The 13,823-nt window shown below is 45.1% G+C and overlaps 1 long non-coding RNA gene across 2 annotated transcripts; it reads right to left on the bottom strand.

Moving 5' to 3' along the window:
- Positions 1-1,946: 1,946 nt before the first annotated feature.
- On the bottom strand, positions 1,947-12,252 carry LOC109274932 (uncharacterized). Of its 2 annotated transcripts, XR_002083919.2 has the most exons (4): positions 12,042-12,252; positions 7,361-7,475; positions 2,330-2,405; positions 1,947-2,212 (listed from the first exon to the last, which is right to left on the bottom strand). It is a non-coding gene; the product is annotated as an uncharacterized LOC109274932 (long non-coding RNA). The 2 variants fall into 2 exon arrangements; XR_002083918.2 differs by lacking the exon at positions 7,361-7,475.
- Positions 12,253-13,823: the final 1,571 nt, after the last annotated feature.

The following is a 13,823-nucleotide window of genomic DNA, read 5'->3' as shown; positions in this document are numbered from 1 at the left end:
TGGTAATAGCTCTGTGTGTGCTGGAAATGAGGCCAGAAATGTGGGCTGGGCTGAGTGTGCAGAGTCTTAGGGACCGGGTTAGAGCCCGGTGCTTTATCCTAAGGGCAATGGGGGCCATTGAACATTTGTCAACAGAGGGATGGTCAACCTCTACAAAGACTCTTTCAACTATAGTGTTGGGAGGAGGAGTGGAGACAGAAGAAGGCTGTCTCAGTTTTCCAGGCAAGAGACAGAACTGGCTTGAGCCCCACTAGTGGCAGTGGAGTGGCAGGAAGATGGCTTAGAGAGAGGACTGCTGTGATTTCTTTATCAGTGTCTAGAAAAGAGGAACTCAAAGTGTGTATTATTGTAGTATGGGCACTGCCATTTGGGTTTCTGGAGATGGACACTCTAATTTTGGAACAGATTCTCTTGTTTTCGAGGAAATCACCAGGATGAAATCGTTATTCACACCAAAGTAAAGCAGGTTGTTCTTGGAACAAGTGATACAGACATCATACATCTGACTGTGACCACTGCAGAGTGAGATGCAAAGTGATAAGAAATTAGAGAAAAAATTTCCTGAAGTAAAGATTTAGACCAAATTATTTGTAACCCCCATGTATTGGTTTCCTGTCTGCTGCCACTACAAACCACCACAAACTTAGTGGCTTAAAATAACACAAATTTATTATCTTACAGTATCCTATCCCTGGGTCAGGATCTGACATGGTTCTCCCGGGGAGAAAATGGAGGAGTTAGCAGTGCTGTGTTTCTTTCTGGAGGCTGTGAGACTCTTTGCTCTATTTCTTTCTTTTTTTTTTTTAATGTTTATTTATTTATTTTTTTTTTTGAGAGAGAAAGAGAGCTTGAGTGGGGGAGGGGCAGAGAGAGAGGGAGACACAGAATCAGAAGCAGGCTCCAGGCTCTGAGCTGTCAGCGCAGAGCCTGATGCAGGGCTCAAACTCACAAACCACGAGATCATGACCTGAGCCAAAGTCAGACGCTTGACTGACTGAGCCACCCAGGCTCCCCTCTTTGTTCTACTTCTAAGGCACCTACATTCCTTGGCACATGGCCCCTTCCTCCATCTTCAAAGCCAGTACTGTGGATAATCCAGGGGAATCTCTCTACTCAAGGTCAGCCAATTAGCAAGCTTTATTCCATCTGAAACCTGAATTCCCCTTTGCCATGTAACCTAATGCATTCACAGGTTCTGGTATTGGGATGTGCATGTCGTGGGCACGGGGGTGCATTATTCTGCCTACCACACCCCCCATGGTGAGTAAATTAGTATAGTGCAGGCAGTGCAAGGCTGAGTAGTGCACTTGTCTTATCTGAGCTCTGGAGAACTTCTCAGGGGCTTTCTCTTGAAGGAAATGGAGATTCCCAGGGCCAGGTGGGCTGAGGCAGCATGAGCAGACCTGAGTCTGGGAGTAGGGGGCAACACTCCCTGTTCTCTGGGGAGAGGGGTTGGGGAGGGGGATCCACTCAGCATTGGCATGATATCTTCTAAATAATCTTATTGAGATACAGGAGACTGATAGGAGGTAGACATGGCCTTAAGGTTGGGGGTCCAGGGCCTGTGACTCCAAGGAACACAACAATCCCCTTCTGTTATTCCCCAGACATCCAGGACATATTGTCACCTGTCCTAGACTGGGGAGTTAGTGATGGGTGGGGGTGGGGGAGGTGCCATGTTGCCACTTGAAGCGAGTTCCTTTAGTAAAACAGCACATCCTGGCTAGCCGAGTTATGGGAGGCAGCGTGAGATGAACTGGGGGCCCCAGACCGCAGCACTGGAGCCTCAAGTGGTAGATAAAGTGACACACGCTCACCCTCACAGCATCTTCAGGGATTCCCAGAAATGGAAGAGGGAGACCCTTGGGGGTGGAGGGAGGTGACAGGAGTGGGGGGTGGCGTGGGGGTGCAAAGTAGCTGTTCTGCTAATCCCAGACAGATGCGGGTTTGACCGTGAAACAGTTGAGACTTTATTTTGGGCTCCTGAAGCAGACATCTGGGTTTCAGGAATTAGACATGGAAGGACTGTGGGAGATGATGGAGGAGAAGGTGTCTGGCTGACGCTCACATGTTTCCTTGTGGAGCAGGGTGGATTCTCGGTTCCTGGAAGATGCATTTTGAGGAGGCCTGTGGCAGCAAGGATGCAGCCATTTGCCTTGTGTGCCTGGAACTGGGGCAGCTCCCACAGGCCTAGGTTTAGAGTTGAAGCTTCCTGTGGTAGCAGCACAAAATGAGGGGCATGACTATTGATGCTAAACAGGTGAGGGCAGGGAGCACCCTAAAAGCCTCTAGGTCTTTGGGAGGCGGGGCCCCCCTCCTCTCCCAGTACCTATTGCAAAGGTCAGCTACAGGTGTAGGGCGGTTTCCTCTTCTGGTTCCATCTTCCAAAGGGAGGAGTAGTTTCCCTGTAAGATGTCAGGAAAGACGCGTTTTTAATGAGAGACCTTGGTGCTTGGGGTCTTCTCACCCTCCCTCCTCACCACCTTGGCCTTCTCCTCCCACTTGCTGTCTTTTCCCTTATTTAGAAGAAAGGTTTGGTTAAGACCATTTGCTTCATAAGATATTTTCTGTTTAGTCTTTTTTTTTTTTTGATTAAAAAAAGAAAAAATTGTCAAAGTCTTAGCCTCAGACACCTAGTCCACAGTTGTCCATAGGGTTACATGTTCCTATATCTGACTTTGTCCAAAATGCATCCCCTGGAAGAGACCCAACTGATCTTCTGATTGCAATGGAAGAGAGAACAGTAGTAGTCCAGTGACAAGCAGCTTTTCACTGCTACCAACTCCACCTGGTTCTGGAAGCAGCAAGAACTTAAACCAGATACTTGTTATAGGTTCCAAAGGCATTTTGTCTTAGCCATGCCCTTGTCCTTCAGACTTGTCTAGTTGTGCCTTCGCCTCTAACTCTTTGATTCAGTTCTGTTCTGTGAGGGATCCAAAGAAACGAATCTATTGCCAGTCTATGCTTAAGCAACTGATGAGAGACGAGGGCTATCTTCAGGAGGCAGGCAGTTATGCTAGGAGGTTACACTATGAGGCAGTTTGTGAGTAGGTCCCAACCATAGTTAAGACTGATGGGAAATTCTGTCAGGGTTCAGAGCAGGTAGAAGGAACTATTGAGGCATTGGTAAATTGGGAACAGAAGACTTTTTGAAATTATCCCTTGAAGGATTGTCTCTGCAGAGAGAAAGGAATAGGGGCATGGAGTAGGGAGAGAGCATAAGGGATATGGTATATGTGTGCATGTTTGCACGTACAGGCACATAATTGTTATACGTGTAAACGGTGTAAAATTTGAAAGGATAAAAATGTATACAAAGTCTCCCTGTCTCCTAGTCCCTTAGTCACCCAGTTCTCCTCCCTAGAGACAGAGTTGATATTTAAAAACATTTAATAAATACAGAGAATCCCCCAACACATACACACACACACACACACACACACACACACACACACACACACACACGTACACCCATGGCCGGATGGCCAAACCATCTTCTAGGAATGGAAGTCTTAAACATGCATGTTGACTTTTTTTTCTCTGTAGTGTTATGTGGCCATTCTTTACAACCACCAAACCCTGACAAAGAATACTTCACACACTGTTTTGAGGGCCATGCTTCTGGAACAAGACACTGAAAACTAGAAAGACCAAGTGTAATTACATAATGTTAGCCACCCCTAACCCCACCCAGGAATCCCAGGAGGACTTGGCTCCCCCAGCGCATGGGCTGTGGAGTTGGGCCAAGGTACCTAGATGACATGGACTAGTGGCCCTAGCTGACACATGGGCTGCACCTAAGGGAGAAAGATTTGGTCCCATTTGGAGACCAGGGAAGAGGCAGGGCTACCCCCCTCTTTGCAAGTGAGTGTGCAAAGGAGGTGCACAGGGGACCCACAGAGGCACCCCTCAGGGAGGGCGCTGCCAGGGCTCCAACCTTGGGGAGGAAAACAGAACCTGCAGCCCCGCTGCGGCTCTTTCCAGATGGGTTTCCTGACCAGAGGAGGACTCCCACATTGAAAGGTTATGTGGGAAGGATTCTGGTTTTTCTTCTCCTGCTGTGAAATCAATTAAAAACAGGACGGATATAAAATGGTTTTATAACCTCCTCCCCCTCCTGGCTTCCTTCCCTCTTGGGGATGGGCCAACCCCGACTGGAGAGAGACGAGAATCTCATGGTCTGAAAATTCTGTGGCAGTTTAAATAACGGTGACCTATTGCTCCCGCTCTCCTCAGGGGACCTGAGGCAGGAGGAGCAAACGTCTCCTGGAAAATGGACAGATGAAGGAGGACCCCATAGGTTGGCGGAAAGGGGCCGACCCTTCGGGGCTCTGTGCCAGTCCCTAGCCTCTGCTCCCCGCAGGTTCAGAACTGGTCTAACCTGGGGAAGTAAGGCTACCTGTTTTAGAAGACAATGTATTTCTCACAGAATAATTCAAATTGGCTTGTTCTGCTTACACATACTTGCTCTGTACAAACCAGCATCAAGAATTTTCATTCTGTTTATCTACAAATGATCATAACAGATAACTTTTATTGCATACGACTGTGTGCCAGGAACCTGATTAGGTGCCTTTGCTAAATTAATTCTTCCAATTCTGCCACCACCGAAGGTTAAGTAGTGTTTTGCCCTATGTACAAAGAAGGAAAATGAGCCTCCAAAAGCTACCAAGTGGCAAAACTAGGGTCCCAATCCGGGGCTGCTTTACACAGCCCACCAAGGTAAGTAATAATGATTCTCATTTGTTGAGCCTTTGCTGTGCGCCAGAGACATGACGCACGTTATCTGGAATCCTCACGGCGAACCTGTGAGGAGGCAGCAGCTCCGCCCTGCTTGTAGACAAAAAAGTGGCCCTTAAGGAAGTAGCATGAGGTCACAGAATTGACTTGGTGAAGTCAAGGCTTGAAGTCAGCTCTCCCTGCGTTCAGCAATTCATTCCCGGCATGAGGACGGTGCTCGTGTCCTGAGGTGCTCCCGGTGGGTGCTCTGGGAACAGAGAAGGGCCCCTGAAGGTCATCCCTGGTGGGCTGAGGTTGAAATGGTCTGTGCACAGAGCGTGAGTGCAGCCGTCGCCAACACACATGGTTCTCAGCAGCGTGTAATGTTTCCTGGGACCATGGCCAACTTGGCTGAGGCTTTTTAGACATCTTGAGGGACACAGTTCTGAGCATCTTAAATGAATAGACAGACTTCTGTCAGGAAGTGCCACTTCATACCACAGAACTGCCCCCATTTTTCCCAATGAAGAGTCTTAGTTGGAAATACGTGATCATTTTAGGGTCCTATGTTTTTCTTAAAATGTTTTAACACTTATTTATTATTTTTGAGAGACAGACACGGAGCACGAGTGGGGGAGGGGCAGAGAGCGAGAGAGAGAGGGAGACACAGAATCTGAAGCAGACTCCAGACTCAGCTGTCAGCACAGAGCCCGATGCAGGGCTCGAACCCACAAACCATGAGATCATGACCTGAGCAGAAGTTGGACACTTAACTGACTAAGCCACCCAGGCTCCTATTAGGGTCCTATTTTTGTACCTGATGCAAAATCTTGTGAATGGACCCGTATGGCTTATACATCCCTCCTTACACGTTGGACAGTTTTTAATCTCTCTTTAGGCAACTCCAGCCTCTCTGAACCCCTGTGCTATTTTCCAAGGTACAACCTCCCCTCAAAACATCTTGGAGTGTCTTAACATCCTAATCGGCATCTTCCCTTCACTCACTTTTCCCCATATGATCCTCATCCTGAGACATGTAGTCTATAAACAATAGCAACATAATACAATCCAGGTTTGGGTTGGCATCAGAACTTGCTGACACATTCTCATGTCTATTATGTATTTTAGGGCTCTTTTAACCCAAGGAGGAAAAGCCGTACAAACACAGGTTTCAGAAAGGAAATGCAAGACAGTGATCAAAGCAGGACTGGGGCCTACGTTTCCACTTTCTGCCTTTTTCTCCACCTCTCTTGGTCCAGACTGGATTCTCAGGTGCAGTCAGGCAACTGCACCCTTGTGACTCAGGAACATTGCTCTGACTCAGACTGTTTCCTTCAAGGGGTTTCTTCAAATGCTCTGAAAACTCAGCCTGGAAATGGAAAATGCCCCATACAGGTGAAGCTTAGATCTAGAACAGTGCATTTCAGAAGAAGCGTATTTTCTGAAACCAAGATTGTTGCACAATTTGAGCTATCTCATCTGCACCAGTGGCCGGTCAGTCATTCATTCAGCAAACACTTAGAGTATCTTCCAGGCACCAGTACTGCCAAGTACTGCGGATGTGGTTGGTAATGATATAGGCACAGTTCTTGTCCTCCTGGAGTTCAGAGTGCATCCAGGGAGTTGGATAATAAACTGGAACTCACAGTGAAATTATATGTTATAACAACAGGGAAGCCAGGTCAGTCCCAAGGTTTGGGACAATTTCTGTGAGGATATGACTTTCAAACTTGAAGAAGTTTCACAAGCTGGCCAGGTGGGGATGAGTTGACAAGGACTTCAGGTATGACAGCCAAAAGCATGGTCCTCACATATCTCTAAGTTGAGGGAATTTAATTGCCCAAGGCCCAGATGCTGCTCTCTGAAATCCATCCCCATGTGTTGAGGCTGTGCCTCCCATAGGCACTCCCAGCCAGCGACTGATCATGGCAGCCTGTTCCTTGGAAGCCAGGACTCCTCTGATGCCACCTTGGCTTGAGGATACCCCCATAGCCCTATCAAACGCCCTTACATTGCTGGCTGGTCTAAGCTGCATCCACCCACCTTCCTTCCCTCCCTCCCTCCCTCCCTCCTTCTCTTGGGATCAGACTTGCCCCTGTGCTCTTTGTTCAGCCTCCCCATCCACCTGGGGAGTGTATGGCATTGCCCAGGGGAAGTGAGCCAAGAAGAAAGGAAAAACCAAGAGGAAAGGGCCCAGAGCAGATCCAGGCAAGTTCTGTTCTCTCAGCAGGAGGAGGAAAGTCAAACATGAGGTGCTGACAGTTTATTCCAGGCATTGTTTAAGACTAGACTTCTCTGTCCCTTCCTTTGAAAATTCCAGAATGACTCTGGCTAAAAGCACCCTGTTTCAGGACAGGGTCCCAGAGGATTCTGGGGCAGGATGGAAATTGTTATGAAACCATCTTTTATTCTACCTATAAGAACTTTTCCCTTCCTGTAACATCTGTATCTTTATGGGAGCAGAAGCAGGTGACCCTCCAGGATCTCACCTTGGCAAGGCCCTTCCCAAGCCTCACTGGGGGCAAGCGCAGGCAGGCCTCAGACAGGGCCAGTCTAGTCTAGGTGCCAGGTGTGTCCTTATTGTGGAGATGGACACTACAGCCTATCAGCACCTGGCACCATTCAGTATCTAGATCCTTACTAGCCATCAGCCCAGGCTCAGATGCTTCCTGGCTACATGGGGAGAATGTCCTTTTCCAGCTACCGTGAGTCACGTAGCAGATCTAGTTCTTCTTGCATATTAATAAATTGATTTTCTGGTTTTATTTTTAAAACAAAAGAACAACAGTAACATCAAGGGAGGTCATCAGAGAGGGAAAGAGTTACAAAAAAGCAACATGCAGCCTGTGGGTGTCAGGTGGAAGTAAGCGGAGTAGATTTGGGCTTTTAGGTGGGCATAGTTACCCCAGCCAGGATTTCAATGGTGCCTTTCAAATTCATTCTTTATCTATGTGATGCCTGGGGATTAGGTGGGAGTACCAAAATGCTATAATTATCAAGAGGAAAAAAATGACCCTGCTGGTGATCATTTAAGGAAGTATTTAAGGACAAATAAAAGGAAGTACATCTTTACACAGCCTGTAGCATATAAGTGGAACTCATTGCCCCCTAAGGTGTTACAGATGAAAATAATAAAAAATGGGTCCAAGAAAAGGCTAGGTAAATTCACGGATATTGGATGTAATGGTTATTAAGGTCAGCCTATGAAGACACAATGTTCCCTCAGAACTGTTTCTGGTGCCCCTCTAGAGACACCTGGGTTCGAGGCACATCAAGCTCCTACATGTTTCTGGAATGCGGAGTGCTCTTTCTCAATGCTATGCCTTTGCCACACTGTTGTCTTGAGTGTCCCTTGCCACTTTCTTCTAAGTCTGATAAACTACCATGAATTCTTCAAGACCCAATTTAAATGGAGCCTCTTCTGAGTAGCACCCCCTCCCTGATTCCTCCAGGTCAATGCTGATCACTCCTTTCACCAGTGGAACTCTCTCCCAACACACTATCATGGTTTGCCCAACTGGACAGAGATTGTGTCTAATTCTTGTGGGCTTAATTCAGAGCCTAGCTGATAGCGCCTAGGTATGAAATATGTTGAATGAATGAATGAGTGTTGAGCTATATCAACCAATGGTTTGAACACATACAATGTTTATGATACTCTTAATGACCCTCTTAGAAGCTTCTAATATCGGATAGATGATACTTTTCTTCCAGGACATATGCTTGTTTATGTCAGCTAATACATACGCTAGTCTCCAAAGAAGCATCTATGTAGTTGAAGTGGAGTAGCCAAGAGTCTTATTGAGATTTTAGTGTCTTTAACTTAACTGTGTCTCTTAGGCAAGTGAGCCAGTTCCCCAGAAATCTGGTCTAGAAATATTGCCAATGCACATTCCAGTGACTTTGAGATGTTAGAAAAACAGACATATCACCTTTCAGGCTGAAATCACTGGGAACTGCATTTTAAAGTTGGGTTTCCTTCCAGATCCTTAGGTTATGAATGACACACAGTCTGTGGAAACTTTATGAGATCACCAAGAAGCTGAGGTCTTTAACTCTCAAGAATTGTTTAATCACAGATCAACCAAATACAATATTTGCATGTTTTAAAAAACCAAAACAGCAAGCAAAGGTCTGTTGATCAAAATGCTGCCCCAGTCCAACCAACACGAGAGGCCTGCCCAAGCTCAAATATGGAGATTCAGAAGATGATGAGTTTTAGGCAGAGGGAAGAGAGCAGCAACCCTGGACAATAAAAGAAAATCTAAGAATGATGAGAAGTCCTTCTCTGTCAAACAATCAGGCCTAGAGAAAGGCTCTTGGCAAGACTCCTAGCAAGAACCTGGAGGTCCAATCCTGATTTTAATCCCCTCAAAAAACCATTTGAGTTTAACTTTTGTAAAGTTTTAGTAGTCAATTTAAAAATAACAGAGGCGCTTGAGTGGCTTAGTTGGTTGAGTGTCTGACTCTTGATTTTGGCTCAGGTCATGATCCCAGAGTCACGGGATCAAGCCCTGAGTCGGGCTCTGTGTTGAGCATAGAGCCTACTTAAGATTCTCTCTCTCTCTCTCTCTCTCTCTCTCTCTCCCCCCCCCCCCCACCCCTCTCCATTGCTTATGTGCTCTCTCTCAAAATAAAATAAAAATTTAAGAATCTACATACTCTACTAACTTGAAGGTAAATACAGGGACCACATACAGGTGTCCATTCAACAGACAGCTGTGGGAGCAACTCTTTCATTTAGGGGCATCTGCTTGGACCCTGGAGATGCAGCAGGAAGCAGGGCTAAGGTCATCCTGCCCTCTTTGGGCTTATAGTCTCACAAGAAGGACAGGCCAGGATAAGTGACAATGATAATGACTGATGAGGTTTCCTGGGCAAAGTTCAGGGAGTTCTGCTATTGTGTAACTAATTAGAGGACTTTATCTATCCCAGAGGTCTGGGAAGATCTCCCTAAGGAAGTGATTCTTAAGCTGTTGCTCAGAATTGAGGTTGTAGGGAGAAGAATGTTTTAAGAAGAAAGGAGAATCCTGAGGAACTGAAGCTTTCAGCATTGCTGGAGGTCTGAGAGACGGTGGGGCAGGGCTGTGTAGGCCTTGTGCAGGAGTGAGGTGCACGTATTTAACCACTGAGCATGAATACAGCTCAGTCATCACATTCACCCAAGGTGCATTCCATTTTATTCTCTCACTAGGCTAAATTGTAGATATTATTCAACCTCTTCCTTGCTAAGAGGTTTAAATAATAGTACGAATTTTTCGTAGATGTGCGGTTTTTTTGCTTGCTGTACCTACCAGTGCATAAATGATGTGCCACAGTCGTGATAAAACTTTTCCAAAGATGTTTCCCATTAAGTTGCTGGACATTAAGTAACAGGGAGAGCTCGGTGTAAGAGGATAGGTAATTCACTTAACTTAAATGATATTTTTTAGGATGCAGAATTTTTCTCAGCATTTGCTGAACTGGCAGCAATCAACAAAATTTCTTAGCCTATATAATACTGTGTTAGAATTTTCATATTGACTCTGTATTGACTAACTCATGAAAATTGTATACTGGAATAACATACTTCAGTCTAACCTAATCCTCCAGTCTAGATGAGAGGCTCAAGTTGGCAGTTACATACTGAGCTGTGAATTTAGAATCCTGGCTCAGCCACTTGGGTGTTAGATAGCCTCTCCGTTCTTCAGTTTTCTCACCCATAAAATGGAGATTATGAGATCTATAGTCCTCAACTGAATTAATATACCAGTGGCATTAGTACTCATTTTTAGTAATAAAATTAATATTGTAAATTCTCAAGACAGGTGGGCATCAGGTGGGTTTTAACCAAGGCCTTAAATAAATGTAGGAGGACTTCAACAGGGATGAATTTCACACTGGTCTCCAAACCATTCCTAAGGGAGTCCATATATCTCAGGAGTGACAAGCATTCCTGAGGAAACCCTGCCTGGAACCTGACCACAACCTGCGGGGACCTTTTACCATCCACCCATTTGTTCTCCCACTTTTCACCCCCGTAATCTGGGAACCCAATTCCAGTGGAGGCTGGAGTTCCCACGTGTGGCCAAGTGAGGGTTACTATGAGGGAACACTGCCCTGTGGTAGTTAGCCACAGCCTCAGAGGACCCTGGGGTGCCAGCATGTCTTCCAGGGCCAATGTTATCCCCTGCCACAGGACTTGGGAACACCCTGGTTAGAGGACTTGGTCAGCATAAGGACTAGCACTTGGGAAGCATATTGGGCTGGTGTGCTGAAGAAACCAAAATGATCTCCAAGCAACACCCACCTGGGCTTGAGAGGAAAGGGAGCACCAAGATACAGGCATTGAGCCAACTATGGTGGAAGCCAATGACAGTGTCCAGTAGTCTGTACTTTTGAGAAGACTGGCATAAGAACCAACTGGTCAGACCAGATTCAGCATTAACTCTTTAGTTGATAGCTAGTGAAGACGTAGGGAAGGTATTTCCAAACTATGGGAGAATTTCAGTATTTAAACAGCCAATGTAACTAGCTATATACATAAACACAAGTTGAATATTAATTTGGGGACCTTGGAAACCATATTAATGGCTCTGGACTCCATCATAAGGATATGGAGAACTATAAGGGTCTTAAGAGATTTTATGTATTTTTTGGACCAAGGCTTGCTGAATACAGTAGGGAGGACGGATTGAAGGAAAAGAATATAGGAAACAAGAAAACAGTTAAGGTGCCCTTGCAGGAGTTGAAGTTGGAGATAATAGGAATGGGTGGATATGAGAGATATTTAATGAGTACAATTTTCAACACTTGGTGATTGACTAGACATGGGAAGTAGGAAGAAGGAGGAGTCCACAATGACTTCTAGGTTCCTTGCTCAGGAAATAAGACAGATTATGTCACCATTTAATAAGGGAAATCAGGAGACAGAGCAGCTTTGAGGATATGATATGACCAGTTTGGTTTCAAATGTGTTGAGCTTCAGGTGCCTATTACATATTTACACAGAGATTCAGTAGGCAATTGGATATATGGGTACTGTGTGTGAAATAAGCCTGGCTGGAAATTATGGTTTTGGAATTTTTATATATTGATGCATGAAGTTGTCCTGAAAGAGAATATAGAGTGAGAAGAAGTAGGTGTGAGTCTTGAGTAACAAAAACATGTCAGGAACAGGTAGTAGATGAGGTACCACAAAGTTAGAGATTGTGAAGTTGGTGAGCTGTGGACAGAGGGAAGAGAGCAGAAACCCTGGATAATAAAGGAAAATCTAAGAATAACAGAAGGCAAGAGAAAGGTGTGTTGAGTATGGTAGATGAACAATTAGCATCCATTCCTACTTTCTGTTTTATTTGTCTTCTGGACAGCCAAAGACTACTTCCCGAGATTCCCTTGCGTCCAGAGGTCTGGATGCAAATTAAGTTCCACCAATTACATATACCACTCAAGAATTAGGACGTGAAACTGAGGCAGAGGCTGATGCTTTTGGCTATTTTCCACCAAAGTTGTGGAGCTTTTCTGCAACAGCATTCCAGCATTTAGTTGCTAGCTTCGTGGTTCTTCAGTTGTCATGGTAGTAGCAGCAGCTTCCTAACACCAAGATTGTAGTCATAATAGTGTGTTCTAATTCCCTACCTTCCTAATTTTGGCAAAGGTATCATCTTCCCTGGCAGGCCAGTTTGTGATGTCATTCTTGGAGATTCACCTATATCTCAAGCCCTTCCAACTTTAATAAACTCCTAATTTCTTTATCTTTATTTTTAGAGAGAGAGTACATGAGCAGGGGAGAAAAGCACAAAGAGAGAATCTTTTAAATTTTTTTAACGTTTATTTTTGAGAGAGACAGAGACAGAGACAGAGAGAGAGACAGAGAGAAAGGGAGACACAGAATCCCAAGCAGGCTCCAGGCTCTGAGCTGTCAGCACAGAGTCTGATGCAGAGCTCACACTCATGAACTATGAGATCATGACCTGAGCAAAAGTCAGACTCAACCAACTGAACCACTAAGGTGCCCTGAGAGAGAATCTTAAGCACGCTCCACGCTCAATGCAAAGTCCAATGTGGGGCTCAATTCCGTAACCCTGGGATGCTGACCTGAGCCAAAATCAAGAATTGGACGCATAACCAGTTGAGCCACCCAGGCACCCCAATAAACACCTAGTTATATATTAAATCCTTTTCTGCTTAAAATATCTACAGTGGTTTGTTTTTCTTTTTGAATTCTGAATGATATGGAAAAATATTTCAGAGAAGGATCCATCATGTGTGTCTTTGCCCATACCATCAAGCAATTAAATCAATTCTGACACTATCTACCCAGAGATAGAGCTCAGTCCTACAAGACTGTCCCCAACCTCAGATGCCAATTGCAAGTCCAGAATGTCACCTGGGTTTCTAATTGATGAGCTATATAGATTGGAGATTTCTACAATTCTCTCCTCAGGTTTGAGTAATTTACTAGAGTGGATCACCAAACCCTGAGAAATGTTTACTTATGTTTAACAGTTTATTATAAAAGGATGTTAGGAAGAGCCAAAAAGAAGAGTGGCGTAGGGCAAGGAATGGGAAGAGAGCAGGAGCTTCCATGCCCTCTCTGAGTGCACCATTCATTGTCTTAACACTTCCATGTGTTCATGAACCTGGAAGCTCTCAATCTCATCCTTTTTGGACTTTTATGGAGTCTTCATTACACAGACACAATTGGTTAAATCACTGGCAATTGGTGATTGATTTTACCTTTAGCCCCTCTCCGCTCCCAGGAGATTGGGATGGCACTGAAGGTTCCAACTGTCTAATCGCTTGGTTGATTCCTCTGGAAATCAGCCCCCATCTTCTGTGCTTTCCAAAAGTCACTTCATTAATATAAATTCAAGTGTGATTGAAAAGGATTTGTTAGAGGTATCAAGACAACTCTAACCCTCTTATTAGGAAATTCCAAGGGTTTTAGGAGCTCTATGCCACAAATGGGGACAAAGACCAAATATGTATTTCTTACTGTAAAGCACAATATCAAAGGCCTTCAGTGCACTTCATTTCTTCACAGGGTCTCTTGTGCCACTCTAAAGAGTTTTGGTTTAATCTGTGAGCAAAAGAAAACCCATAACTAGTTTTAAGCAGAAGAA

The sequence above is a fragment of the Panthera pardus genome, unplaced genomic scaffold (assembly GCF_024362965.1).
Source record: "Panthera pardus isolate Hobbes unplaced genomic scaffold, ASM2436296v1 HiC_scaffold_2, whole genome shotgun sequence".
Lineage (NCBI taxonomy): Eukaryota > Metazoa > Chordata > Mammalia > Carnivora > Felidae > Panthera > Panthera pardus.
Note: the sequence above shows the minus strand (reverse complement) of the source record. Positions and strands in the feature narration are given on the sequence as shown.